Genomic DNA, 25,694 nt, shown 5'->3' with positions numbered 1-25,694 from the left:
GCTCAGAGGTTAAAGGCTGGCCAAGGTCGCACAGCTGGTCCTAACTGACCTGTCATTACAGCCCACCCGCACTGCTCCCTCCCACCAAGGAGGCCCAGGGAGAAGTCGTGGCAGCACCAGGGGGGGAATCCGGGGCCCTGGGGAGACCCTCGCCCTCTGCCCTGCCTTCTCAGGTCTTCCTGTCTACAGAACCAGGCAGGTGTGAAGGTCTCCACATCTCCAGGCCCACCTGACAAACAGTTCACTAAGCACCTATTCTAAGCCAAACACCTACTCTGTTCCAGTACACACCAAGGTGCGAGACTGCCTGCCGAGGGCCCCGCCTGCGAGAACCTAAAAGTCCACTCGGGGAGGAGGGCAGGGACACCCCTAGACTGGCCTAGCCCAGACTCTGATTTTGGAGGACCAAGGAGGCTGAAGGAGCAAGCTGGGCGGGCCAGGGAAAGGAAGGGCAGGAGCCGGGGGCACTGTCCAGGCAAAGAGGAGCGTGATGCCCCCTTCTCAGAAGTGAAGGGCATGTGAATGTCTGAGACCCAAAAGCAAAGGTCAGGGGCCATTTGGGGGGAACTAACTGAAGGTCTAAGTAAGTACTGCCTAGAATGCCCTCACTCAACAATATTCCTTGCGCACTTGCCTGCACATGCAGGTCCTGCGCTGGCCCTGGAGAAACCGCCCTGAACTCAGAAAGAGGTAGAAAGAATGCAAACGAGCTCACAAAAAATACTTGGTTGCAAACTCCGATGATTACAAAGAAGAGCAGAGGCTGCCACGAGCTGTGGTGGAGATTGCATTAGGAGAAGGCAGTCCGCAAATACCTAAAATGCCCTCCTCCTTCAGCTCCATCTGTGTGTGAGGCCGGGCTCCTTCCGCACCGACTGATGCAGAAGCAGAGGGGAGAACCCAGCGGTCTTCTCGGCAGACAGGAATTAAAGAGATTAGCAAAAGCGGGGCGTTTCTCTCTGAGGAAGGGGTCTGTGGGAGCCTGCCAGCAAGCGGTGGTGAAGAGCATTGGGGCAGAGGAAGGGTGCGGGTGGAGGCCCCGGGGCGTGTCCTGGGAGCCGTCACGCGGTCGAGGTCGCCTGGGCTGGAAGGGGCGGGAGGCCAGAGGCAGGCATGGCCGGGACCAGAGCCTCGCGGACCAGGCCGTGATCTCCACCGTGATCTCCACGTAGTTGCAGTGCGGAGACTGGACCGCTGGAGGGCCTCAGACAGACAGGCGGGCGGGGACGCGGAGGCCACTTAGCGGGAGCGTCGGCCCCGCACGAGGACCGACCTGGGCTGGATGGGCGAGCGGCCGGGTAAGCGGGGAGGCGCCCACCCGACAGCGCTCGGTCGAGCCGCGGCACCGAGGCCGCGCTCGCCGGGAGGGAGCTGCGGAGGGGCGCGGGGTCAAGGGGCAGAGGTGGAAGATGGACCCCGGGGCCCGGCGGCCCCCAACGGCCCGGGCCGCACCAAGTGTCGAGGCGGGGGGGAGCGTCTAGCCTCGGTCATGGTCGCGTGCCCCCGACCCCGCCGCCGCGCCCCACAGGCCTGGGGCCCCATGAGCGGCCAGGCCGGGACGCCGTAACCCAGTCCCGAGGCCTCGGCCCGCGGTGCGGTCGCCCGGCCCCTCCCGGCCGTGTCCAGACCTCCCCCGCGGCGCCCGGCGGGATGGTTCCGCCCGCCGCGGGCCGCGTTACCTAGGAGACGGGCCCGCCGCGGCCGTGCCCCGGGCGGCCAGGCCCACGCCGTCGAGGAAGCGCGCCCCGCGACGGGCGGCCCGAAGGCCCCGAGGGTGCCCCACCTGAGCCGCAGGCCGCGCGGGCCGGGCCCGGCCGAGGGGCGCGCCCCGTCCGCCGCCACCCGCGGCAGGAGCCTCGGAAGCGGCGCGGCGCGCGCACCAGCCGAGACGCCTTGCGTCACTGTCGTCGTCAGGGCCGCGCGACCAATCGGCGCCCAAAGCCAGGGGCTCCGCTTAGCCAGCGCCAGCCAATCGGCGAGGCGGCGGGCCCGTCCTGATTTGCATGGCAGGCCGTCCCGCAGCCAATGGGCATGTGAGTGGCGTGAATCGTAGCCAATGGGCAGCTGGCAGGGGCGTGGCCGCGGGCGTCCCACGAGGTGAGGATGCTGCGGGCGGAACCTGCCGGAGCGTACGGGAGTCGGGGGTGCTAAAGTCTCCGGGACCGGGCGGGAAGGAAGATCCGGAGCGGGGCCCAGGATCCGGAGCTGGAACCCCCAGGTGAGTGCAGGGGGAGACCCTGGCGGGCTGCGGCAGCCCAAGACCTGCGCGGGGAGGGCGGCGGCGAGGACCCGCGAGGCCCACGCTGCGGTGGCACAGCGGTCCCTTCCCCATCGCCTCCTCCCCAGCCCTGCGTCCCTGCCCCCGCCTCCGTCCTCACCTCCTCGCCAGCCTCCTCGCCTCCCTCTCCATCACCTCCCTTCCTCCATCCCGTCCTCTCCTGGCTTCGTTGTCATCCCGCCTGACCTTTCTGCCCCCACCCCGGACCCCTGCCCCAAACTGCACCCCCGTCCTGTATCCCGAGGTGCACCTCGTCCCTGTCTCTGCCCCCTCCTCCTCCCGCAGCCTCGCCTCCCCCTCCACTCTTACCGCCCCCCCCTTCCCCATCCCGCCGCCCGGCCCCTGCGCAGCCCCCAACGGCTCCGATCCCCCGTCTGCCCTCCTTGTCGCTTTTGAGGTCTCATCCTTCGTCCTCGGTCTCTCTCCTGGTCCCTGTCGCCGTCCTCCCACCTCCTTCTGCGCCCAGTCCCTCTCCCCCCCGGCACCGTGGGCATTCTCTCCCCAGCACCCCGGGACCTTGACCCTCTCTTCCTGCACCAGGTGGCCCACTGCCTATGCCCACCCCCTCCCCCGCCTCCACCCCTACCCCCACCCCGAGCATCTCCTCACTTCCCCTCCCTCCAGGGTCCTGGCACAAAACACTTCCCCACCTCCCTACCTGCTGCTCCCGCATGATGCAGACACCCAGCCGCTGCACTGCTTCCTGCAGCAGCAGCAACGGGGCCAGCCGGGCACCTGCCCACCTTCCAACGTCCCTCCCAGGTGCACCCTGGCTCCTCTCCTCCTGGCATTGTCCTGGGGGCTCCTGCGGGGATTATGCTTTGCCTGAAGCATCCTGGAGTGCTGGGGGGAAGCCCCTTAGCACCCTTTCCTGCCTCCCTCGCCACCATCTCCCTCCCCACCCCACCCCACCCCACCCCCACTTTCCTGCTCCATCTCAGTTTTGTGATTCAGCATTTTTGGGGTTGCTAACTTTCTTTGCTTCCTAGCATGATAGGGACCTGGCTGTGGGGCTGAGGGCAAGGGGTCTTGATCCTGCAATTAGCAGGGCTACTTTAGGGACCAGACCAGAAGCTCCTTGATTGGAAGGGGAGTCAGGAGCTGGGGACCCACAAGGAACAGGCTGCCTTTTCCTCCCCTGCATTTGTCTGCCCTGCCTTGAATCGTATCCAGGGAGAGATGACATAAGTAATAGCTCTTGGAGAAATGAGCTATTAGCATTTATGAAAATTAATACATCCCCATCGGAGGAGCAAGAACACCAAGTTCAGGCCACAGCTGTCCCACTGTCTGTGCATCCAGGATTTCTCCTTTCTCTGCCACCTCTCCTCCCCCTCAGAAACCACAGCCCCCTCCCAGTGCCAAGAGCTAACTAGGCAGCGGCAGGTTCCCCGGCTGTGGGTTCGGGGACCAGCCTGGGAGCCTCGCCTCGCCCTGCCTGGCCCCCTGTCCTCTGCAGAGCCGGGGCAGGTGCCACCGAGCTTCCGCGGCATGGGGCCGCGCTGCCTCTCAGAAGGCCAGAGCAGGGAGAGAGCTGTCGAAGCCCCCTGCAGCCCCCGTGGTGCCCACAGTGTCTGGGCAGCACCAGCCTCCTGCCTGACAAAACCGGGGTCCCCCTCCCTGTGGCCTTTGCCAGCCAAAAAGCCCAGTGCAGCAGGGGTGGGCAAGGGGTCCCAAAAAAGTGTGAACCCCGGGACTTGCCCTCCCAACATTTCCTGGTCTGGATACAGAGCTAGGATGGAGAGAAGCGGGCACAAAAGCAGGGGCGTGCAAGCGGGCCAGGACGGGCTCCCCGTCTTGCCTGGTGGGTGTCCGAGACCGCGCGCTGGGAAGGCTTCCCCTCACGGCAGGGCAGGACGTGCTGGCTGGCTTTCCTTTACTTCTCCAAGGATCGCCTCAAGCCCAGAGGGTTCAGGAGGAAGGAGCGGCGCGAGGTTTTGATTTGGCACGGTCCAGAGAGGGCTTGGGGGAGGAGGCCCCTCCAGACTTTCCTATGTGTGGGGTCCCGGGCCTTGGCAACGCAGTTTGCACCCAAGAAAAGCCTCCTCCGCTTTGAGGACCCTGGGGATGTGCTAGTCCTTGGCTGGGTTCTCAGGGACCTTCAGGTCATCAAAGGTTCCAGAGTCAAAGCGGTTTCCTAGAGCCCCTGGATAATGCGCAGAGAAGGGACACCTGCAGGTGGCACCCAGGAAGGGCCACCTCTGGAGGTATCCCCCACCCCTCCCAGCAGCTAGGAGGGCTCTCCTCATGGCGGGGGCGGTGGGCAGATTGGAGCTGGAAGGGTCTTTCTTAGCCAGCAAACAGTCCGGCATCTTCTCTTCCAGAGGCTTAAACCAAAGCCCAGGAGTGGCGCCTGCTCCAGGGTGGCAGAGGGCAGGTAGACCCCAGGCTCCCCAGCCGGCTTGAGCCCAGTTCTCTTCTTTGACTGTCCCTGTAGGAGAAGCCAGCACCCCGGGGATGCTCACAGCTCCCCGCGGCTGCCTTTTTGGACAGGCCGCCCTTGATGTGTTGCTGCCCTCAGGCGTGTCCCAGTCACCAGAGGGACTGGTAGGGGCAAGGGGTGAGGTGTCACCCACCACAGCACCCTCCCGGGCCGATCCAGCGCGGCCAGGTCTGGCAGGCCCCCAGCGCGAGACCATTGTTCAACCTAGCCGTGGCGGGGACAGAGAAGTTACGGGGTCAGGGGAGCCATGTCGCTCGGTGAGATGAAGGGGGAGAAGGGGTCCTCCCCCACCCACACTTGAGCTGCACTTTCGACCAAATGATTTGCTTTGGATCCTTGTAAATAGCTCTACAGGGTAGGCTGGTTGGCCTGGAGGGGGAACCTGAGGCACAGAGCGAGACTGACCCCGGCCTCCCGGGAATGAGGGAGAGGGAGACCTCCATTCTCTTCCTGTTCTGCCAGGCCTCCAAAGTGGGAGCCGCCTGCCCATCCCACCAAGCTGGGGCTCCTGCTAATGCCGGCAGCCTTTACCTCCCCGTTGGTGAGTCTCTTTGGACTGGCCGATGGGCGGCAGAGGGTCCACAGGGCCCTGGGAAATGGGAGGCCCTGCTCTGCCCCTCCTCAGCAGCCCCTCACCCCGGCGTGCTCCGCCCCCCTTTGGGAGCGAGTTCCTCGAGGTTGGCTGAGGTGGCCCCCTGGCCTCGTCTGCCTGACCTGGGTTTGGCAGGTGCAGCGTCTCCCTGCCCAGGTGCACGGGAGTGGATTCTTCTGGTCTTTGACCTTCCCCTCCTGAACTGCTCCACCTGCCAAGGCCCTGCCCCCCGGCCTGATGGTGCCAGCCTGGCCAGGGGGCCCGTGCGTGATGAGCTAACCCCGCCCCTGCGCCGGCTCCCGCCTGCCCGCACGTCGCCCTTGAAGGCAGCCGGTCGCACTCACCCTGGCACGCAGGCCGGTGCCGTGCCCGGTCCAGGAGGAATGGGGTCAGAAAGGGGCTGGGAACCATCTCCCGGCCTCCCACCTGCTCTCCAGACCGAGGTCGAGAGGCTCCCCCACGGCGACCTTTTGCCCTTGAGAGCAGCGTCATCTGACTCAGTGAGAGCCAGGCAAGTGTCTCAGGTGCCCCTGCGAGCAGGCGGCTCCGTGGCTCCCGTGGCCCCCAGGGCCTCCACCCTGGGCTCGTCTGCCGCCCCTCGTGGCCCTCGGCCCTGGGGGAGGCTCGTCCTTCGGGTCTCTGGTTCTCCCATCCCCCAGTTCATTCCACGCCCCCTAATCTTGACAGTGAGATGACCTGATGCCAGTAGATGCGCCGGCCAGTGTCCAGCACATGGGAGGGGCTAGTAAATGCCAGTTCTCCCCGTCCCCTTCTGGTCATAGACTGAGCCCAAGCCACACCCTACCGGACCCCAGATGGCAGTTTTTCTAGAAAAACTAGAGCAGAGCGACTGCAGTCCAGGTGAGCCCCCCACAGTCTGTCCGTCCACTCCCAGCAGCTCATGGGCGCTGAAGCGGCTGCAGAGCACAGGCTGAGCGTCCCCGCGCCTCGCCCACCGGGATGCGATTTCGTTTTCAGTCCCCTGGAGGCTTTGTGATGACTCCAGGCACATGGGACCCTCATGTCCACAGGCTCTCAGGGCAGGGCGGCAGGGTCCAGCCTTGGCCTGGAGTCTCAGTGGTGGCAGGGGCTCTAAGCGGGCAGCGCCCTTCACCCCTTCTAAGTATGCAAGGGTCAGAGGTTCCTACAATACTCGAGGGGACGAGGAGGCTCTGGTGAATCCAGTCGTTCAAGTAAACCAAATGCAAAGCACCGTTGGGAACCCGTGAACACGGGTGATGAGTAAGGGCGTTTGAGCAGGTGCACGACAGGCAGCAGTGAGCAAGGCCCACGTCCACCCCCAGGCCCAAGAGCCGGGAAAGGGGTGCAGTAATGCGGGGCGGCGTGGGGGACCCTGCTGATGGGGGAGGAGAGTCCACGGTGGGGCGGGGGACATTTGGCCCAGAACTTGCAAGGCAGGGAGGGTTTGACGGGGACGTTCTCAGACGAGGCCGCGGGGGGAGGGTGGCATGTGGCCACAGGTCCAGCTTTGGGCAGGTGGAGAGGTGGGCAGGGAGCCCGGGGGGCCACTGCGGGTGCCGCCGTGGGAGCCCCGGGCAGTGGCATGCGGGAAGACTGGCCGGCGGTATGGACGGAGCTTGCATGTCCCGGGTGGGGATCTTTGTCACTTTCGCTTGCTGCTGTATCCCTGTGTCCCGTGAATGAATGGAAGGAGTAGGAAGGAGAGGCTCGCGGCGTCGCTGCTGTGGAGCTGGACAGTGACCGCTCTTGGGGGAGGAGCCCAGATGCCTCCAGGCTCTTCCTGCTGGGTCCACCTGAGGTGCCTGGACGGAAGTGGGGCAGGAGGCCCGTGCTGAGTTCAAGGCCCACTGCTCACCCATAATGCCCGCAGGCGCCGGGATGATCACAGCCAGTCCCCCAGGTGTCCTGGGAGTGGCTAGAGCTGAGAGGACAGAGGGCAGGGATGGGGCGCAGCCACAGCCCCGGGAGAAGCCCTGACCTGTCCCAGAGCCCAGGAGGGGCTGGTGGGGGGAGGGCAGCTGGGCCTGGCACCGCACAGGATGCAGAGTCCTTTGAGAGGGGAGCAGCAAAGCGGGTCCCAAGGGCTCATGAGTTTGGGGGTCTCCCTTCCCAGAGTTCCCATAATGAAGAAGCACGAATGGGTGGCTTAAAGTAGCAGATGTATATTGTCTCCCGCTTCTGGGGCCCAGAAGTCCAGAATCAGGGTGTGGGCAGGGCCGCGCCCTCCGAGCACTGCGAGCGCGGCAGGGGAGGGTCCCTCCAGCCCCTCTGGCTTCTGGCATCGACCAGCCTTCCGCGGCATTCCTTGGCTTGTAGGCACAGCCCTCGGTCTCCGCCTCGCCCTCATGCGCCTTCTCCACCCTGTGTCCCCTTTATCTTTATAAAGACCCAGACACGTTGGGCGAGGGCCCCCGTACCCCGTGAGGCCTCATTTGACCTGACTAATCCCCTCCCACTGTGGACTTTCAGTGAGGCCAAGGGGCCAGGGCTCAGGGCTGTGGCCTGTCCCCCAAGGGGCCCAGCAGGCAGCTGCCCCCACCAGGAGGTGAGGAGTGGGTGGAGGCGGCCTCCCGCAGGGCAGGGGCCATGCCGGGCCCAGCGCCGACTCCACATTGTTCTATAACAAGCACCTGCGGTCGATCCCAACAGGAGAGGAGCCGAGACTCGAACCCGCAGCGCGGTGCCCATGTCTGCTCCAAACAGCTCTTGAGCAGTACGGCAGGGAAAGGAAAGAGGTGAGGGAAGGCGGCCACGGCGTAGGTCGGCAGGGTCCGTGGGCTGCGCCGTGTGGTCGGTTCTCCTGCACATCGCTGTTGCATGCCGCCACACGCATTTAGGGCTGCCGGCAGTTGGCGGGCCCAGGCACACCTTTTGGCATTAGTGATGGCACCACAGTGGGCAGCTGCTCCAGGGGTGCACCGCTGGGTCCTCAGCCGTGGGTCCATGCACCGGGACTTGCCGCGAGGGGTCCTGAAAACGCAGGTCGGGGCCGGATGCAGCTCTGCGAGCTCCATCTTCACACATACCAAGGCGACTCTGACACGGGGCCAGGCCGTCCTCCGAGCGGGGCTTCCCTAGTGGTTTATTCCCGAACCTTCCTCGGCTCCCACTTCTCCCTAAAGCGGCGCGTGGGGCAACGCCGTGGGAATCGGAGGCTCCCACGCGAAGGGCTGCCCCAGGCTTCCCTTGATCGTCGGGAATGTGCAGAGCCCACGTTTACACGAGCAGCCGGCGACGCTGCTGTCACGGGTGACTCCTGGTGTGCACAGCAGGAGGCTGTGGTCAGTTTCCGGGTCCACCTGGAATGTGGCTGGGCGGGACGATGCTTACCGCCCAGAGCTTGTCCCCTTGTCTTCCTGGTTCCCTGACATCCAGCCATCCTCCCATCCAGCCATCTTTCTGTCCAGCCGTCCTTCCATCTTCCCATCCAGCCATCCCTCTGTCCAGCTGACCTTCCGCTCAGTCGTCCTGCAGCTCTCCCTCCTCCTCCTCGCGCCGTACCTCTCCCACCCCTGCCCAGCAGCTTCCACACCCCCGGGGGTATTGACTCCCCGCCCCCCGTGGCTATTTTTAGCTACCCAGGCCCAGGAGGTGTTGGAGTGAAGGGGCAGCAGCCTGTGGCCGCCTTGGCCTCTTGCTGCTGCGAAGGACCTAGTGTGGATGGTCCTGCCACCAGGAGCAGCTGTCGCCAACCCCACCCTCAAGTCACCCCCTCCCCGGGAGCCTGACCTCCTTACACGGGGCCCTTTAAAAAGGCAGCGGGAGGGCGTCCGGGGAAAGTGGCGTCCTGTGCCAGGACCCGGAAGAGGCTCCGGGGTGCCGCTGCTCTTCCTTTCCTTCCAGAACGATGGGCTGGGAAGGGCCACCGGATGCAGGCAGCAGCTCCCTGTGGGATTCGGACCCCCCCTCCCGTGGCACTCGGGGCAGCTCTAAATGGGACCCCGAAGTGGAGGTGTTCTAGAAGAAATGGTGGCATTTCCAGAAAGGAAGGACAGGACACGTCGGCCACTCCGGGCTGGTGGTCCTCGAGGGCCACAGTGACACGAGGGCGGGGGTCCTCCCTGACGCCGCGGCTCTGCGCCAACGAGGCCTGGGGTCGGAATAGCGTCTGTCCTCCGCCGGCCCCAGAACCGGAAGGCTGGGATGCGGCTGCTGCCCTCGGCGCCCTGGGGAGTCCACGTGCTGTCTCCCTCCCACAATGACCCTGGGTGCCCAGGCTGGAGGGGGCTGGGGGCAGGAGCCTCCGTTCCCACGAGGCGCGGCTTGGGGAATGAGGCCTGCTTTCCCGCCTCCTCTTCTGCCCTCTCTTCCACCGAGGGACCTTTGGAGGCCCCACTTGCAAGAGTGGACTGGTAACGCGCCGGCCGCCCCACGAGCCCCCCTGGGGCAGGCGAGGACAGGTGTCCCTCCGCCGGCTCCCTGCTTTCACCTCCCCCAGGATGGCTGCGGCGGGCAGGGAGGCGGCCAGCCCAGAGCCCCGGCTCTGCTACCTGCGCCCTCCCCCAGGGCACAACCCTGCCCCACCTCGAACACTGGGCAGTGCCCGGGGGATGGCAGGGACCGGGCAGACGGGCAGCGTTGCCGCCGGCATGCCCTGGTGGCCGGGGTCCCGGGCCGTCCCCCCTCTCCTCCACAGCCTCCGCAGCGTCTGCACAGCCCACACACCACTGTGGACGCGGCCCAGGCCCAGCAGCCGCCCAGGGTTTCCCACCGAGGCCGTGGGTGCAGAGGGAATTCCTTCTCCTTCCAGAATTCATTGCCAGGCGGCCAGATGGAGTGTCCCCAGGTGCTGGGCACAGGAGTCCTAGGAGCGGACTTCCAGGGGGACGGGGGCCTCGGGCCTGCGAGGGCGGGGCCCAGGCGGCTGACCGCACGCACCCTCTCCATGCGCCTCATTTGACGTGACAATGACAGCCCGGCTCGGTGTTCTCTGTTGGCCGAGGACTTGCTCTTCGCCAGGACCCCCCCTCTGCTCTCCGGCCTCCCGCTACCCTGAGCAGGCTCTGGATTATCTGCACTTCCCAGCCGAGGGCACAGACACGAGCAGGCGCCCTGCCAGCCTCGGGCCCCACAGCTATCTGGGGACAGCGCCAGAGCGAGACCACATGCCCTGAGCCAGGGTCCCCAGGAGGCCAGGGGAGGGGAGGCAAGGGCGCCTGGGCCCCGTGGACAGTCCTGCGCCAAGGGGAGCCGGGGGTCTCCTCGTGGGGGCCGCCATCCTAAGGCCTTTCCTCCCCACCAGGGCCCTCCCCATCACCTGTGTATGCCCCAAGCAGGTGCGTGGTCGCCCCCTGCTAGCACAGGCACTTTCCCCAACAGGAAGCCCACGTGATCGCCCGCTGCTCCTCCGTAATTCACTTAACATTGCTTCCTCGGAGACCCACCATCTTCTCACTCTTCCGTACGAGGGTCTCGTGCACAGGACGCGCATCTTCCTCTTCTCCGGCGCTACTTCCGTGGGATCCATTTATATGAACAGGGTTTCTGGGGCCTCTGTTACCCAATTACTTTCCTAAAAGATCGGACCGCACGCCGCTGCCTTGACGTCGTGGCCCCATCACGACCTCACCGCCCGCGAGCATTTCCCCCCGAAAACATAACTTTTCTGTAAATGATACGCTTGCAAAAGAGCAATCCCCGATGGTTTCTTCTGCGTGTCTTTTAATTCAGCGGCGCCCTTAATGGATGTGGTGGAGTAAAGCTGGCTCTCAAATTGCTGGGCCAGCGATGCTGGGCTGGGGATTAATCTTTCAAGCCTCCAGCACGTGGGCAGGCCCTAATCCTCTTTGTAACCGTTTGTTATTTATTCTCGCAGCCTCCTGGGGGAGCAGGGAGGGCCCGGCTCACAGATGCTAATGCAGAGAGAGCTGCCGAAATTTCCCTGCCAAGGTGGGGAGCAGAAGCAAGGGCAGGGGTGGGGCACGTGCACCCCCCAGCCAGGGTCGCTTACCCGAGGGAGGTTGTTTCTCCGCTCCGCGCACCACCTGCTACGGTGAGAGGGCTTAAAAGACGCGGCGGGTTTCCACCACCAATGCCCACCTCCGACCCGCGTGCCCCATCCGGAAGCTTCTAGTCTGATGACATTGCCCCCCTTAGCAGGGATGCATGAGGAGTGGACTGGGCAGGAGGGGAGAGGACAGGCCGGTGGCTGTGGGACGGGTCTGATGGCATCTCAGAAAACCCGCCATTATGAGGGGGACAGGGGCTGACCCAGGCGGGGTCCCCTGGCCACACCCGCCCGTGTATTTGGGCAGGCAGGGCCTCCCGCCAGGTCAGGGAAGTGGGTGCAGCAGCCTGGGGAGGCCCCGGGGAGCCTGGTCTTTCACTGTCCTTGAGGCTGATAGACCTGTTGGACGGCGAGCCGGGCAGAGCCGTCCCATTGGGTACGCCCTCTTCTTGGGGTGCCCACCCCACCTCTCCTGGGAGGGGGCAGGTTCGTGCTGGAGGCGCCAGGGCTCCGGGGCCCCCCTGACATAGGAGGGTCACCATGTCTGAGGGGCAGGTCCCGCGGCTGCCCGGCAGGCCTCGTGCTCTTGGGCTTCCGGCCGACCCTGCAAAGGAACCAGGGTCCCTTCCCCAACAGCTTTCAAGCTGCCAAGTCCCCCCAAGAATACGGTAGCAGCCATTGCCACGTCATCAGACACCCGCCTTGAACGGCGAGGGGCCAGGTCGGGGCAGGAGGGAGCAGGGCCCTCAGGCTTCCAATTTAGTCCCCCAAGCACCCTCGGAGGCAGGTCCTCTCAGGATCCCCCTTTTTTAGGGAAACTGAGGCTCAGAGCACTTAAGTACCTGGCTCGAGGCCACCGGCCCAAGTGCCCAGCCCGAGTCAGCTTGAGCTGTGCCCAGTGCATCTTGCAATAAGGGACATTTATCGAGCGCTTACTGTGTGCGGGGCCTGCAGAGCAGGGCCGCCTGCGTCTGCAGGAAGACACAACCGGACGGGCAGACCCCGCAGAGTAGATGGACACCCAGGCAGGAGCCGGAGAGCGACCCGGAGCGCAGGCAGCGAGGGTCCCCGTGCAGCCCCTGAAGGGTGTTGGGGGCCAGGGCCCGATGGGGGGCCCTGGGGAGCTGGGAGGGGGCCTGGCTGGACGGAACTCCAGAGTGGCCTGCATACCGCCCTCTGACGGCGTCGAGAGACCCTGCGGCGTCCGGGTGTTGGGGACGCCCGCCGCTCCCTGGCCTGTACCTGGCCTGTACCTCGCCGCCCCGCACTGCAAGGGGGCCCGTTCCCGGGGCTTGGCCGTGTCCAGGGCTCCAGAGAGGCCACGGCCCTGGGGGCAGGCAGGGCTAGCGGGGCCGAGCCCGGGACCAGGTGGGCGGCATGGGTGGTCCGGGAGGACCCCCAAGAGGGCCTCCTGTGTGGCGCACTGTCCCAGGAAATCACCAGGACGCTGCCCTCCCCCTTGCTCTCTGTCCATGGGTGTCAGCACTTCCTGCACTCGGGAAGCCTGTGAGGAGCATCTCCTCCTGGACCCCTGGGGCCTCTCCGCTGGGTGGGCTGTGCAGTCAGGATCAGCCATGCTGAGTCAGGGTCAGGGTCGCCCGTGCTGACTCAGGGTCAGCCGCGCCGAGTCAGGGTCAGGGTCACCTGCACTGAGCCAGGATCGCCTGCGCTGAGTCAGGGTCAGGGTCGCCCATGCTGAGACAGGATCAGCCATGCTGAGCCAGGGTCGCCCGCGCTGAGCCAGGGTCACCCGCGCTGAGTCAGGGTCAGGGTCGCCCGTGCTGACTCAGGGTCAGCCGCGCCGAGTCAGGGTCAGGGTCACCTGCACTGAGCCAGGATCACCTGCGCTGAGTCAGGGTCAGGGTCGCCCGCGCTGAGTCAGGGTCAGGGTCACCCGTGCCTAGTCAGGGTCGGCTGCACCAAGTCAGGGTCAGCAGCACTGAGTTAGGGTTTCCTGTGCTGACTCAGGGTTGGCTGCACCGAGTCAGGGTCAGGGTCTCCCACGCTGAGTCAGGGTAGGCTGCGCTGAGTCAGGGTCAGGGTCGCCCGCGCTGAGTCAGGGTTGGTAGCACTGAGTCAGGGTCGCCCACGCAGCAACTGCCCAGCCCGCCTCCTCTCCACCCCCCACTCTGTTTCCCACCTGCGTTGGCTCGGTAAAGAGATTTCGGGCTGGCTGGGAGAGGAGATGCAGCGGGTTTTTTATCCTGTTTTACCCCGGATGCTCTAAAAAGGGGAGGGCCAAACACAGGCCCTGCAAACAAACACGCTGCGTCCATCATCGCTGCGTCCATCGCCGCCACCCTCAGTATGGGGGCTCCAGAGCACACACTCCCCGCCAGGCCTCTGCTCCCACTGCCCCCTCCCCTGGCCCCCGGGCTGATTGATTAGCCCTCTCAGAGGCAGAGGCGCATATTTCATCTCTACACTCCAGCCAGGTCTGCCCTGGGAGGGGGCCACGGGGACCCCAGAGCTGTAAGTACAAGGGCCAGGAGGCACTGCCTTTCAGGAGCCCATCTCACTGGCATTAACACCTGGTTAACTGGAACCAGTGGACAGGGAATACTGGAGGTGGGCCACTAAGACCTGCGGATTGTCCGTTCCTTGGTGTGAAGGGCAGGATTTGACTCTCACAAGCAAAAGGCCCCCACGCAGTTGGCAAGCCAAGCTTGACTCCACGGTGCTCTCCTCTGGCTTAACCGATGCACCCCCTGAGGTCCAGGGTCCTTGTCCCCTGCAGCCACCTTCTCTGCAGAAGGGCCTGCCCCTCGCAGCTCAGCTGTGTGGGGGCCTCAGGGGCCGCCCTGCCCTGCTCCTCTGGAGGCAGCTGCAGTGAGAGGCCTTGGGGCAGGAGAGTGGGCCCATTGGGGCCCCAGAGAGAGGAGCACCAGTGCCCCCCCCCGTGCACCTCAGCCCTAGACAGGCAGGGCTCTGCCCACACCGCCGGCCGCGCGTCTGGACGGCGCTCTGCTCGGCGCTCCCGGCCCCCGTGCCGCTGGCTCTTAGACGGGCCTTTGCTCCCTGGCTCAGAGGGTCCCCCAGCCGGAATTGTGCCGCCGCTCGGGGCCTTCCAGGCAGCCTCAGGCCTCCCGGGCCCCGGGTCCTCCCTGCTCCTCAGGGTGAACAGCCTGGGACAGCCGCGAGGTTGGGTTCCTTCCCCACGAGGGAAACGCAGTGAGCGCCCTCCCGGCCTGGCCGGAGCGCCCAGCGCGGGGAAGGACAGGCCTCTCCCGTGCAGCCCTGTGTACGTGAGTGGGCGGCCAGGGGGCTCGGTCAGGGAGTGGAGTGGGCCTGTGTGCGCGTGTGCCAGGGACGTGTGCCGTGTGTTTGTGTGTTGTGCCCATTCATGTGTGTCTATATGTGCCTGGGCATATGTGTGTGTCCAGTGCATGTGTGCCTGCATGTGTGTGTGCCCAAGCATTTATGTGTGTGTGTCTGTGCATGAGTGTGTGCCTGTGCATGCGTGTATGCCCAAGCATGTGTGTGTGTCTGTGACATGTGCCTGTGTGATGCGTGTGTCTGTGTGTGCCCATGCAGGAGAGTGTCCTTGCATGCGCCTATGTGTGTGCACTTCCGCTGACCCTCCCTCAGCGCTTCTGTCCAGGGCCAGCCTGGAACCCGCTTTCCCACCTGGGGTTGCTGGTCTCTTAACTTCTCTTGATCAACTTCCTGTGTCGGGAGGAACTCTCACGGTTCTCATCAGGGGATATAAAATTAGTTTCAAAGGAAAGAAGGAACTGCGCGATGACCTGGAATTCACTTGCTCTGGGCTAGCTGGCGAGGGATGGAGCCCGCTCCCGGGATTCCTGGGGAGGGCGCGCTGTGCTCCCACTGCTTCCTGCCCCCCTCCCCTCCCCCTCTCCCTTCCCCCTCCCTCCCTCTCCCCATTCCCCTCCCTCTTCCCCCTCCCTCTCCCTCTCCCCGTCTTGGGCAGGTGTTTTCCAATCTTCAGTACTGGCCTCCCACCTTCATCCGTGCCCCCCATCAGTCATATTATTTAGTTGGCATGTTTGTTTTACTCAGTGCACTTCTTTTCTTAAATGTGCTTATTTTGAGATGAAATAACGCTGTCCCTGCGATAAAAAGAAACCAGTGCCTCTTGCCATAGTTACGGGGTCAAGATAAGTAGATGGATGTGAAATTCAAGAACCGTCTCGTGCATGAGCAGGATACACAGACCACACTTTGGGGAAGAGGGGGTGAGCTGCAGCAGACGTCTTTTCTCGGGTTCAGTGGCCTGCCCGCCCCCTGCTGCACTCGCCCCCGCTTCCCTGAGTTGACTGGTGAAATGCCTGCTCTGGCGTCGCCTATTTCATCAAGGGCAAGCTGAGGAGGCCAGCCTCAGCACTCGGGAAAATAAGAGATGGGGAAGCCCAGGGCGGGAGCAGCGTGCGAGCAGGTACCCAGAGGAGCGGTCCCTGCCCGTGCCAAGGCCCTGTGGTCCAGGGATTGCAGAGGAGCCCAGGAGGAGCTGCCAGGACAGCCACCGGGCACCTCGGGCTGCACCTGACCAAAGCCCCCTCCCCTCAGCTCCACTGTCTCAGCACCTGGGGACCCAGACACCTGGGGGCCGTCCTGACACCCGCCTTCCCCTCATCCACCTCCACCTGCCAGCCACCTCCCTAGTCCACCAGCCACCTGTGGCCTCTTCTGCCGCCCGCCCAAGCCTTCCAGGGCCTCAGAGCGGATCGTTCTGAAGGCGAGACCACCCTCTGCCTGTGACTCCCTGCCCTTGGCTGCCCCCTCCCCCACCCCATCTCTGCAAACCAGCGGCCTGAGAGCTTGAAAGGCAGGCCACCCCTCACGGCCACCCACCAGGCCCTCCAGGAGTGACCTGGGGCTGCCCCCACCCCTGGGTGACCCCTCGGCCCCATAGCCCAGGACAATCCCAAGGAGACACCTGTCATCCTGGCGTAATGACCCTGCACGCCCCTTTCCCACTGCAGAGCCCTGGCCTGGCTGGTGGCGGTCACGGCCACCCCACACCTCATGCCGCTCTGGCCCCCAGGCCCTCTTGCCCTCCCCGCAGCAGGGCTTTGTGCCCTCTTTCCCTTCAGCCCAGAATCACCGTGTCCCAAAAATCCACAACCAGCTCCCCCCCGCCCCCTGGCACACACTGCCCCCTTGGAAAGGCCTCGCTGTCCACCCCAAATAAGACGCAGTGCGTCCACCAGATCCGACGCCCAGGGCAGACTTGAAATGCCAGAAATGCACTGGCCCCCCCATTCTAGAGGCCAAAAGTCCAGAAGCAAGGTGCTGGCGGAGGGGGGGCTTTCCTGGCCTCCCCAGCTTCTGGGGGCCCCCGGCGCTCCTCGGCTTGTAGCCTCGTCATCCCAGCCTCTGTCCGTCGTCGCGTGACCTCCCGCTCCGCATCTGTGTCCTCGGTGGCCCCTTTTCAGGACCCCTGTCCTCAGCTTTAGGGCCCACCCGTACAACCGAGGTGACCCCACCCCTAGACCCTCACTCGCGCATGTGCACAAAGACCCGTTCTCTGAAGACGGCCCCGTTCACAGGGCCTGGGCACCGGGACGTGGACGTACCTTTGGGGCGGCACCCGGCCCACTCCACACACGCCACCAAGGTCCCTTGGGTTTCTCGTGGCATTTGTCACAATCTCCCCCTCAGCTGTCTGCCCATTTGCCGACCATAGTGCACCCCCAACTAGACTGTCACCCCCGAGGGCAGGGGCTCTGCCTGCTTTGTCTGGGCGGGTCCCCAAAGCCAGAGCCCAGCGTGGCGCTCAGCCAACGGCCATCTAGTGACTGAGCAATGGGCAGGGACCGACGGTCTGCGCCAGCCATGACAGAGTTGTGCTTCCAGCGCGACGGGTCACTGTCGGGCGGCACCGTGGTCTGGCTTACGCCTCTCAAAGGCTGGCATGCCGCGTGGGGGTCACAGTGGGGTGGAGGGAAAGCTGCAGACCAGGTTGGGGTGCCAGGCCCCAGCGAGGGGAGGACATGGGGGCCTGGCCGCAGTGCTCATTTGGGGGCCGTGGGGGGTAGAACTGGCAGGACGTGAGGGTGGACCCGCGGCAGGGGGCGAGGGGGCCTGGGTGCCGGGGGGACAGTGGCACAGGGTTGAGCAGCTGGCATGTGCCCGGGTAGGTCCTGGAGAAGGAAAACTCAGGTGTGCGCCGCACGGTGCATCAGGAGCGCCGCTGGACATCCGCAGCCGGGCGCAGCCCGACAGCCCGGGCTGGGGCGCAGGGGAGCCCGGGCTGGAAGTGTTGAGTGTCGGGGCCATACTGGGGGCTGGAGGAGACCCCCCAGCGAGAGGCGAGGGTTCCCGGTTGAACCCCGGACCTCTGGTGTCTGGGGGCTGAGCAAAGAGAGTGGTGGAGGTCAGGAGGAGAAGGGAGAGCACTTCTGGGTCAGGGCAGTGACCACTGTCGGGAGAAACTATGAGGATAACATCTGCTGGGCTTGGCCACGTGAGTGCTCCGCCTCCCCAGGCCATCCGTGAGTGGTGGTGACGCGTAGACACGGTTGGGGACCGAGCATCTAGAGAAGGCTGTCGTAGAAGTTTGATATTATATATGAATTCCAAACATACTGATTATGCTTGTAAACTGTTCGTCTGGGCGCGATACCCTTAGATTGTACTGGCTTCGGCTGTGACATCTTGATTACATTAACTGTTAAGACTAGGGCCTTGATTCAGGCACATGAGCAGGGCGGGGCTCAGGTGAGTCCCCACCCCCTTGGAGGGCTGACTTAAATAGACAGTCACTCGAGAAGACACACAAGAAGAAAACACAGAAGAGGAGAGGACTTGGTCATTTTGGTCCCGCCGTGTGACAGATAGGAGGAGGCTCAAACAGCTAAAGCCCCAGGAAGAGAGCTGAGCCATTCGCCTGCTGGTGCGCTGCTGAAGAGTCCAGGGCCCTGCGCAGCTGAGACAGCCCAGAAGAAATGAGCCTCCAGCCTCCAGCTGAGCTGGGAAGGCGCTGGGCCCACGGAGCCGTAAGAGGAAGAGGAAAGCTGAGCCCTCGCAGAGGTCGGCAGCCGTCTTGCTCCAACACGGAGCGACAGGCTTTGCGTGAGCAGGTACCGCTTATGGTGCCTTGACTTGGACTCTTAGGGCCTCGTGACTGTGAGCTCCTACCCCAAATAAATGCCCTTTTAAAACCGACCGAGCTCGGGTCCTTGGCATCGCCTGTTGAGGGGAAGGGGCTGCAGGGTGTCCGGGAGACGTGCTGAGTGCACGTGCCTTTAGGAGCAGCGCACTGGAGGAAGACCCAGCCCTGCTCCTGGTGGCCCGACGTCTTGCCAAGGACCTCCGTGGCTGCTGCCTTTGTCCCCAGACCTCTCTGCTGGTGGCAGTGCAGGGCTGTGGTTTGAGGATGGACCCCCAGAACTGCCACCCAGAGGGTGGCCGCGGACAGGTCAACCCACCTGCTCGGCCTCAGTTTCCCCAGCTGTCACCCATGGTAATAGCACCAACCTCATGGGATTTGGGGCAGGATTAAATGAAGTCATGAACATGTCACATGGCCTGCGCTCAGCACACCGTAGCCTTGTCCCGGTCCCCACCCGATTCCTCGCACAGGGCTGCTCCAGGGAGGGCGTCCGCGCCTCCTCCAGCCCCATGCCCCGTGCACTCTTCCTGGGCGTCCCTCGACCCCCGTCATTCAAAGGTCACTGCCGTGCAGGGCCTCGGCCCCGAGCCCGTTCCCCAGGAGTGGACGGGTCCCCGCGTGCACGGAGCGAGGGTGGCAGCTCTGTCCACGTGAGGCCATGGCCAAAGCGAGAGGCCCCGCCTCCCATGACTCTCTCCAGGTACCCGGCGCCTCCGCGCTGATCACGAGGTAACAGCGTTTAAAAATACCACAGTCGCTGAATTTCATGGCAAGAGAGAGAACGAGAACACAGTCTGCACGAGCAACTCAAACCAAAAACAAATGAGGCCAAAAAAGGAAGAAAAAGAGCCAAAAATAGCCGGGCCGTGGAGGCAGCCGGCTGCGACGCGCCCAGCTGTCCTGTGTTGTGCCCCTCCTCAGCCAGCGGCTTCGCCACGGCCAGGCGGTCGTCCTTCTAGCATCGACTCAGGGAACAGGCCAGTGAGGCCGCGGGCAGGCGGACATGAGCGTGAGGAGCTGAGGGCAGGGGAGCGAGCGCGCCGGGGCCCCGCAGGGTCTCTCGGGGGGCTTTTGAGCGGCTCCTCCCTCCCTCTGCCCTCCCCCTGCCGAGTGGAGGGTCAGAGGCTCGTCCAGCAGGGGTCGGGCCCCACCGAGCAGGTGGCTGGTGGCTCCGTTTCCCCGGGCGTTGTAGCCAAGGATGGCAGGCGGGGGCTTGCAGCAGCAGAAGTGTGTCCTCCCGCCCATCTGTGGTCAGGGTGTCGGCGGGGCCACCCTCCCTTCCGAGGGGCAGGGGCCTTCGGCCTGCCAGCTGCTGGCGGCTCCAGGCGCCCCTTGCTCGAGGCTGCACGCCCCACGTCTCCGTCTCCACGCGGCCCCTGCCCGTGTCTCAGTGTCCTCTCCTTTCTCCTACTAAGTCGCCCTAAGTCCAAGATGACCTTGAGGTTCTGACCTTAACTCCACCTGTAAAGGCCCTTGGGCCTCGTAAGGTCACACGCCAAGGGACGCTGTGTTAGTCAGCCAAAGGACTGCCGATGCAAAATACCAGAAATCTGCTGGCTTCTATAAAGGGTATTTATTTGGGGCAGGAGCTTACAGTGACCAGGCCATAAAGCATAAGTGACTTCCCTCACCAAAGTCTATTTCCACGTGTTGGAGCAAGATGGCTGCTGATGTCTGCGAGGGCTCAGGCTTCCGGGTTCCTCCTTTCCAGGGTCTTGCATCTTTCCTCACAACCAGGCTCCTCTGTGTGTTCACTTCCCAGGGCTCCAGCTCAAGACTCCCATCTCCCTTCTCTGCGGTGCAGTTTCTCTGTGGGTACCCGCCCCCCACGGAGACAAGGATGCAATGTCCTACTGACGTGGCCCAGTCAAAGCCTTAATTATTATTTAATCTAGTGAAAGTAAAACCTCTGCATCCAGTACACTCTAATATGCCTAAAGGAACAGACCAATTTACAAATATAATCCAATATTTTTTTGGAATTTATTAATAATATCAAACTGCTGCAAGCCCTCCCCCTCCCATCCACCTCTGGGTGGGGAGCAGGTAGACCCCAGGGCAGGGCACAGAGGTCCCTTCCCTGAGAGGTGCGGGCTCTGCCTGCTCGCCCCCAGCCTTTGGGGGTCCCGTGGGGCGATTCCACTCCTGGACTGTAGCACTCACCACCCCCCTCCGGGGCCTTTGAGGGAGAGGTTCTCTCCGTGGACAGCTGAGCCGAGGACCGAATCAGGCCAGGCCTTTGCCCGCAGCCTCTCCTGGACTCTTGGAAAAAGGCCTGTGCAGCAGGTCGCGGGGAGGTGTCTCCCCGAAAGCAAAACGCAGGCAGCTTTTAAACTGTGAAGGCTCTGGAGTAGCCCGCGCTGCACTGGGGCGCGCAGCGGCCACCACGGCGGTGAGGCTGCCGGGCCCCTGAGCTCTGCTGCGCGGCCCCGCCCTGGCTCAGGCCAGCCCCTGGGATTCACAGCGGCGTGGGCTCGCACTCCTGCAGTTGCCTTGGGCCTCGTGGCGAGGTCTCGAAAGGGGACGTCTAAGTGCGGGGCGCACCGCCATGGTCTGCTTTCTGGACACCAGTGATTAAAAGGGATTCAGGAAAAAAAAAAGGATTCAGAGGGTGCAACTGTAGCTCAGTGGTTGAGTACCTGCCTTCCATGTACAAGGACCTGGTTCAATTCCCAGTACCCCCTAAAAAACAAACAAACATGGAATTCACATGTCAGATCCCCGGGAGAGCTGGTTATGATCTCATAAGATGAAGCCTGGGACAGAATCCCAGGGTTGGCTCGAAAGTCAACAAACCTTAAGGTAGGTGAGAATGAAAAGTGACAAACGGAATCAAACGGTCGTGGGCAGGAGGCTGCACGGAGCACGGGGCCGGGACCTTCTTCAGCTCGTCCCACTCGATTGAAATATCACAGAGAGGGCACCAGAGTCCCAGCCTGGGGCCCAGAAAACAACAGGTATCTGAGGGCAGGGGGCGCAGGTGCCCGGATCCAACAAGGATGTGCGTGAAGTAGGTCTTGGGGTTTCCTGTGGCCCGAGGCCCTGTCGGTCGGGAGCCGGGAGCAGCCTTCCTTCCGCAAGGCCACCTTCACGGAACCGACGCTGACCTAGCGCAAGGGTCGGCAAACTTTCCGGAAAGGACCAGAGCGTTGGAGGCCTGCAGGCCACTCGGCACCTGTCGCAACCACTCGGCTCTGCTGCTGTAGCAGGAAAGCAGCCGTGAGCAAGGCGTGCGCCGACGGACGTGGCTGTGGCCTGTAAAACTTCACTGATGGGCTCAGAATCAACGCCATGTGATTTCCACGTGCCATGAGGGCTCCTGCTGCTGCTTTTGTTTTTCTTCCAACCATTTACAAATGTGAAAACTGTTCTCTGCTCACAGGCCAGGCAGGCACGGGCTAAGGGCTGGGCTTGGCCGGTGGACCGTGGTACTTTGGTGACCCCTGTGTTTCAGCAAAGAGGGAGGCAGCCACACTCTGCCTGCTGGTCAGCGCACGCTGCTCCTGCAGCTGCCCCGTGCTCTCACGAAGGGTGTCAGCAAACAGACACCTTTAAAGGAGGGCAGCCAGAAAGAGGCGGCAGTGGGCGACGGCACTTTACGAAGCGCCGGGTATCCGGGCCCACACGCCCAAGCGTCAGATGCCAGCTCCACCGCGCCCCGCTCTCTGACCTCGAGCAGCTGCCCGCCCGCTGTGGCCCCATCCTCGGGGTACGCTGGGCACAGTCCCAGGCCCCCCGTAAGGTCTTGGTCAGGACTTGGTGTGATCGTGCCTGCGAAGGATGCCGCACAGAGTTGGCACAAATTCTGTACATCGGTTTAAGTAAGAGATCAAAAGCGGGCAGGTTTATTCACGAAGCGCCCGGTCATGGAAGAGGTGAGCGGCGCCCGGTGTCCTCCGATGCCCACAGGAAGCAGGCGGCAGAGGGGCTGGGTTCGTCATTCGGCCAGCCGGAGCCCGACGGTGAGGACCATGGACGCAGGTTCCAGGGCAGCGTTTCAGCTGCCCCCAGTGGGACGGCCCACTCAGGGCTCCCACGGGGGCGCGTGCAGAGGCCAGCCTGCAGGCGCGGGGGCATCTGGGGGATCGCGGCCACTGGAGCCCAGAGTCCAGGGTGTGTGAACCTGGTTCTCCTCCTGCTAACGCGGGGGAGTGGGAGCCCCCATCCCCAGACTCCCGGCCCAAAAGAAATGGGAATTACGTCGAAGCACTTTTACTGACTACTTGCTCCTTGGTGCTAGAAAGAGCTGGAAGCCAGAGGAGAACTGCTGCCAGGCCCTGCTGTAGCAGGAGGAGCTCGTTGCCGGTCCCAAGACCAGCGCAGCTTGTTCTGTGCCAAGTTGGGGCAGCTGCCCAAGAGTCCACCCTGGCCTTCCGTGTGGCCTCCTCCTGCCCCTGACCCGGCCCGGGACCCCCACCCCAGCATCTTGCCTTCTGCTGGAAGCAGGGGAAGCAGAGCTTGCTCGTGACAAATCCAAGTCCTGGAAGGATCTCTACCTTTGTGCCAGGAGAGCAAAAGTCCTGCGGAGGTCCCGGTCAGAACTGCCACATGCCACCCTCGCGGGAAGGTAACTCCAGAAAAGGGAGTCGTGGGTGAGGGACGGGCTGGTGCATCTAGCTGTAAACACTGAGTGCAGACGCTTTAACTACGTCATTCAGACACTTAGGCCCAGAAGGGGAGCCGGGTGGCTGAATGTGGGATTTTTAACCATCCAGCTTGTAACAGTCGCTGCCTTCCTAGTCCAAAGTAGCTTTTAAAGAGCTGGCAGATCCGCCAAGAAATACGGGGTACTTTCTAGGGGCCAGGAAAGAAGCGTGGGTTTGAGCCCTGGAAGCTGCAGGGCAGCTGGTGAGGCCTCGCATGTCAAGTGTTTCGCCTTTGGCCTGCTTCCCACGAAATTCAGGAGCAGCTGGCAGGACCGTGACGGCCAGGGGCGGGTCCGCACCGCGGGGTCTCATGTCCATACAGGGGGCAGAGAGGAGACCCCCTGTGCCGCAGGGCGTGGGGGCGGGTGGTGGGCGGGGCTGCCGCCTTGGTGGGTGCACATACTTGTCCAGAGTCAGGGAGCAGGCGGGGGTGCCTCTCGGAGCAGGGAGCTAAATGGGTGGACTAGTCCCGATTTGGAGCCAGGCATACTGGGATCTAGCACCAGCTTCGCCCCCGCTTTGCCAAGCAGCTTGGGAATTCTTTTTTTTTTTTAAGATTTATTTTGTATTTATTTCTCTCCCCTTCCCCCCCCCCAGTTGTCTGTTTTCTGTGTCCATTAGCTGTGTGTTCTTCTGTGACCACTTCTATCCCTAGAGGCACCAGGAATCTGTGTTTTCTTTTTGTTGTGTCATCTTGCTGCGTCAGCTCTCCGTGTGTGCAGGGCCACTCCTGGGCAGGCTGCACTTTCTTTCGCACTGGACGGCTCCTTAACAGGGGGCACTCCTTGCACGTGGGGCTCCCCTACGCAGGGGACACCCCTGCGTGGCAGGGCACTCCTTGCGCGCATCAGCACTGCGGATGGGCCAGCTCCACACGAGTCAAGGAGGCCCGGGGTTTGGACTCTGGACCTCCCATGTGGTAGGTGGATGCTCTATCCATCAAGCCAAATCCACTTCCCCTTGGGAATTCTTTAACCTCTCTGGGCCTCCATGTAAGAGCACGGCTTCCCTGGGCAGTTGCCAGGATGGTCAGGTGGCAGGGGCCAGCCCATGGCCGGGCCTCCTCTCTCCAGCTCCCTCTCCCCCTCACCTTCTCAACACCACTTCTGTCTCCACTCACTTGTGAGCTCCTCACTCTGTACCCAGACTGTCTCCTCCCTCCCCCTCCTCTTTCTGCCCCCACCCCCCCCCCCCCCGCCCCTCAGTCCTGCCCCAGCACCCCTTCACCAAGGTAGAGGAGCCACGCAGGCGACCCCCAGCCTGAGGGTGCAGTGCCCCAGGGCCCACCCCGGGGAAGGGGTGCCCACCCCACCCCCAGGAAGCTTTCCTAAGGGGCAGGGGCCGGGGCTGGCTCAGCTCAGGGCGGGCGGCTGGCCCGGCAGGGAGGTGGAATGTTCCACCCAAGTGCCCCGTGCGCCTCGCTCCCGAGAGAGCCTGGGCCTCCCCTAGGCCGGTCGCCAAGGAACCCGGCGAGCCTGGCTGTGCCGCTCAGCGCCCAGCTGGCGAGGCGCATGGGAGGGGGCACGGCCTCGTTCCTCCCTGGGGCCCCCCACCCCATGTGGTCCGCAGTCCACCCCTGCCGTGCCCCTGGGCTCTGATAGGACTGGGGAGGGGGACATGAGCCAGCCCCCTCTCTCCTGGGGGCTCACCCTCGAGGAGAGGTGTTTCCACAGTGTCCAGCTCAGAGCACAGCTGTGGAGCCAGCCGGCTTGGGTTTGAATCCTAGCCGTGTACCTGGACCTCTCTGAACCTCAGTGTCTTCATCTGTAGAGTCAGGGGGAGAAGCAGCCCCCCTCCCAGGGTGTGGGGAAGACAAATGAGACAGCCTGCTCAAAGCTGGCCCCTACACACAGACGCTCTTCGACATCAGGGGCTCTAGCCAGCCTCGATTGGCCCTGAGGACGGGTCTCCCAGGCTGGGGGAAGTGCCGACCAGCCACGGGGTGGGGGGAGAGGGACACGCCCTGGTGCCCCCTCTGCATGCCTGATCGCACTCCCCGCCTCCCCGCGCGGCGGCCGCAGCGACCGGAAGGTGGGGGTGTCTGGGGCCCTCCTCGGGGCTGGGGCCCGCCTGGGGCGGAGGCCACACCCAGCACCCTCGGGCCCCGTCCCCCAGCGGCGCCCTCCGCTGTGCCGCTGGGCCCTGCCTCGCTGCCACCCACTTCCTGGTCGGCCCGAGGCCCCGTGTTTGCTGGCAGCAGACCAGTGCCCTCGCCTGCCCCCTGCCACCCCCATGGGCCTGTCTCTGCCAGATCTGCCTCAGGACCAGGTACCTGTGCTCGGGGTGGGTTTGGGGTCTGGGGGACGGGAGCCGGGGCTCCCTGAGCAGGGCTGGGGCGCTCCCTCGTGTCCAGGGGCCTGGCGGGCCAGTCTGCCCCCACTCCCGCCCTACACACCCCCCCGGGTGGGAGCAGGACCCATGGCCTCCTGTGGCTGCTGCACGGCAGGGGACGTGCCCCCACCCCCAAAACCCCAAGACTGCTCGGGTGGGTGGGGCTGCCGCGGCCCCCAGCAGGGGCGTCCCACCCACCGCAGGGCTGTCGCCGGCCTGGGCGCCGCGGGGAGCAGCCTGGAGATCAAGCGGATGCTGCAGCACCGCCACTGTCCCTCCGCGGGGGAGAGGACGCCAGGCGGCAGCTCCTGGGGAGACGCCAGCCCAGCCGCCCGCACCCCAGAAAGCCGGGTTTCCAGCTGCTGCCGCTGGCCCCCCGCCTGGACACAGAGCGCGGCGG

General features: G+C 64.1%; 2 protein-coding genes across 46 annotated transcripts in view; one reads left to right on the top strand and one right to left on the bottom strand.

Annotated features, from left to right (window-relative positions):
• The window catches only part of NPHP4 (nephrocystin 4), a 167,644-nt gene extending 164,234 nt beyond the window's left edge, over positions 1-3,410 (bottom strand). For 17 of the 42 annotated variants that reach the window (XR_011649774.1, XR_011649780.1, XR_011649775.1 and 14 more), the window contains exon 1: positions 1,784-1,926. The gene's annotated coding sequence lies outside the window, so the exon portion shown is untranslated. Of the gene's footprint in view, positions 1-815; positions 1,392-1,679; positions 1,746-1,783; positions 1,931-2,936 lie in introns of those variants that run through there. The other 25 variants (XM_071217807.1, XM_071217810.1, XM_071217814.1 and 22 more) reach the window with 15 other exon arrangements.
• Positions 1,090-25,694, top strand: part of KCNAB2 (potassium voltage-gated channel subfamily A regulatory beta subunit 2) — a 90,982-nt gene continuing 66,377 nt past the window's right edge. The window contains exon 1 of one of the 4 annotated variants that reach the window (XM_058304578.1): positions 1,090-1,298. The gene's annotated coding sequence lies outside the window, so the exon portion shown is untranslated. Of the gene's footprint in view, positions 1,299-1,952; positions 2,219-25,130; positions 25,232-25,694 lie in introns of those variants that run through there. The other 3 variants (XM_058304577.2, XM_058304580.2, XM_058304579.2) reach the window with 3 other exon arrangements.

Source organism: Dasypus novemcinctus, chromosome 9 (assembly GCF_030445035.2).
Source record: "Dasypus novemcinctus isolate mDasNov1 chromosome 9, mDasNov1.1.hap2, whole genome shotgun sequence".
NCBI classification, from domain to species: Eukaryota; Metazoa; Chordata; class Mammalia; order Cingulata; family Dasypodidae; genus Dasypus; species Dasypus novemcinctus.
The sequence above is the reverse complement of the archived record's forward strand: the minus strand, read 5'-3'. Positions and strand labels throughout refer to the sequence as shown.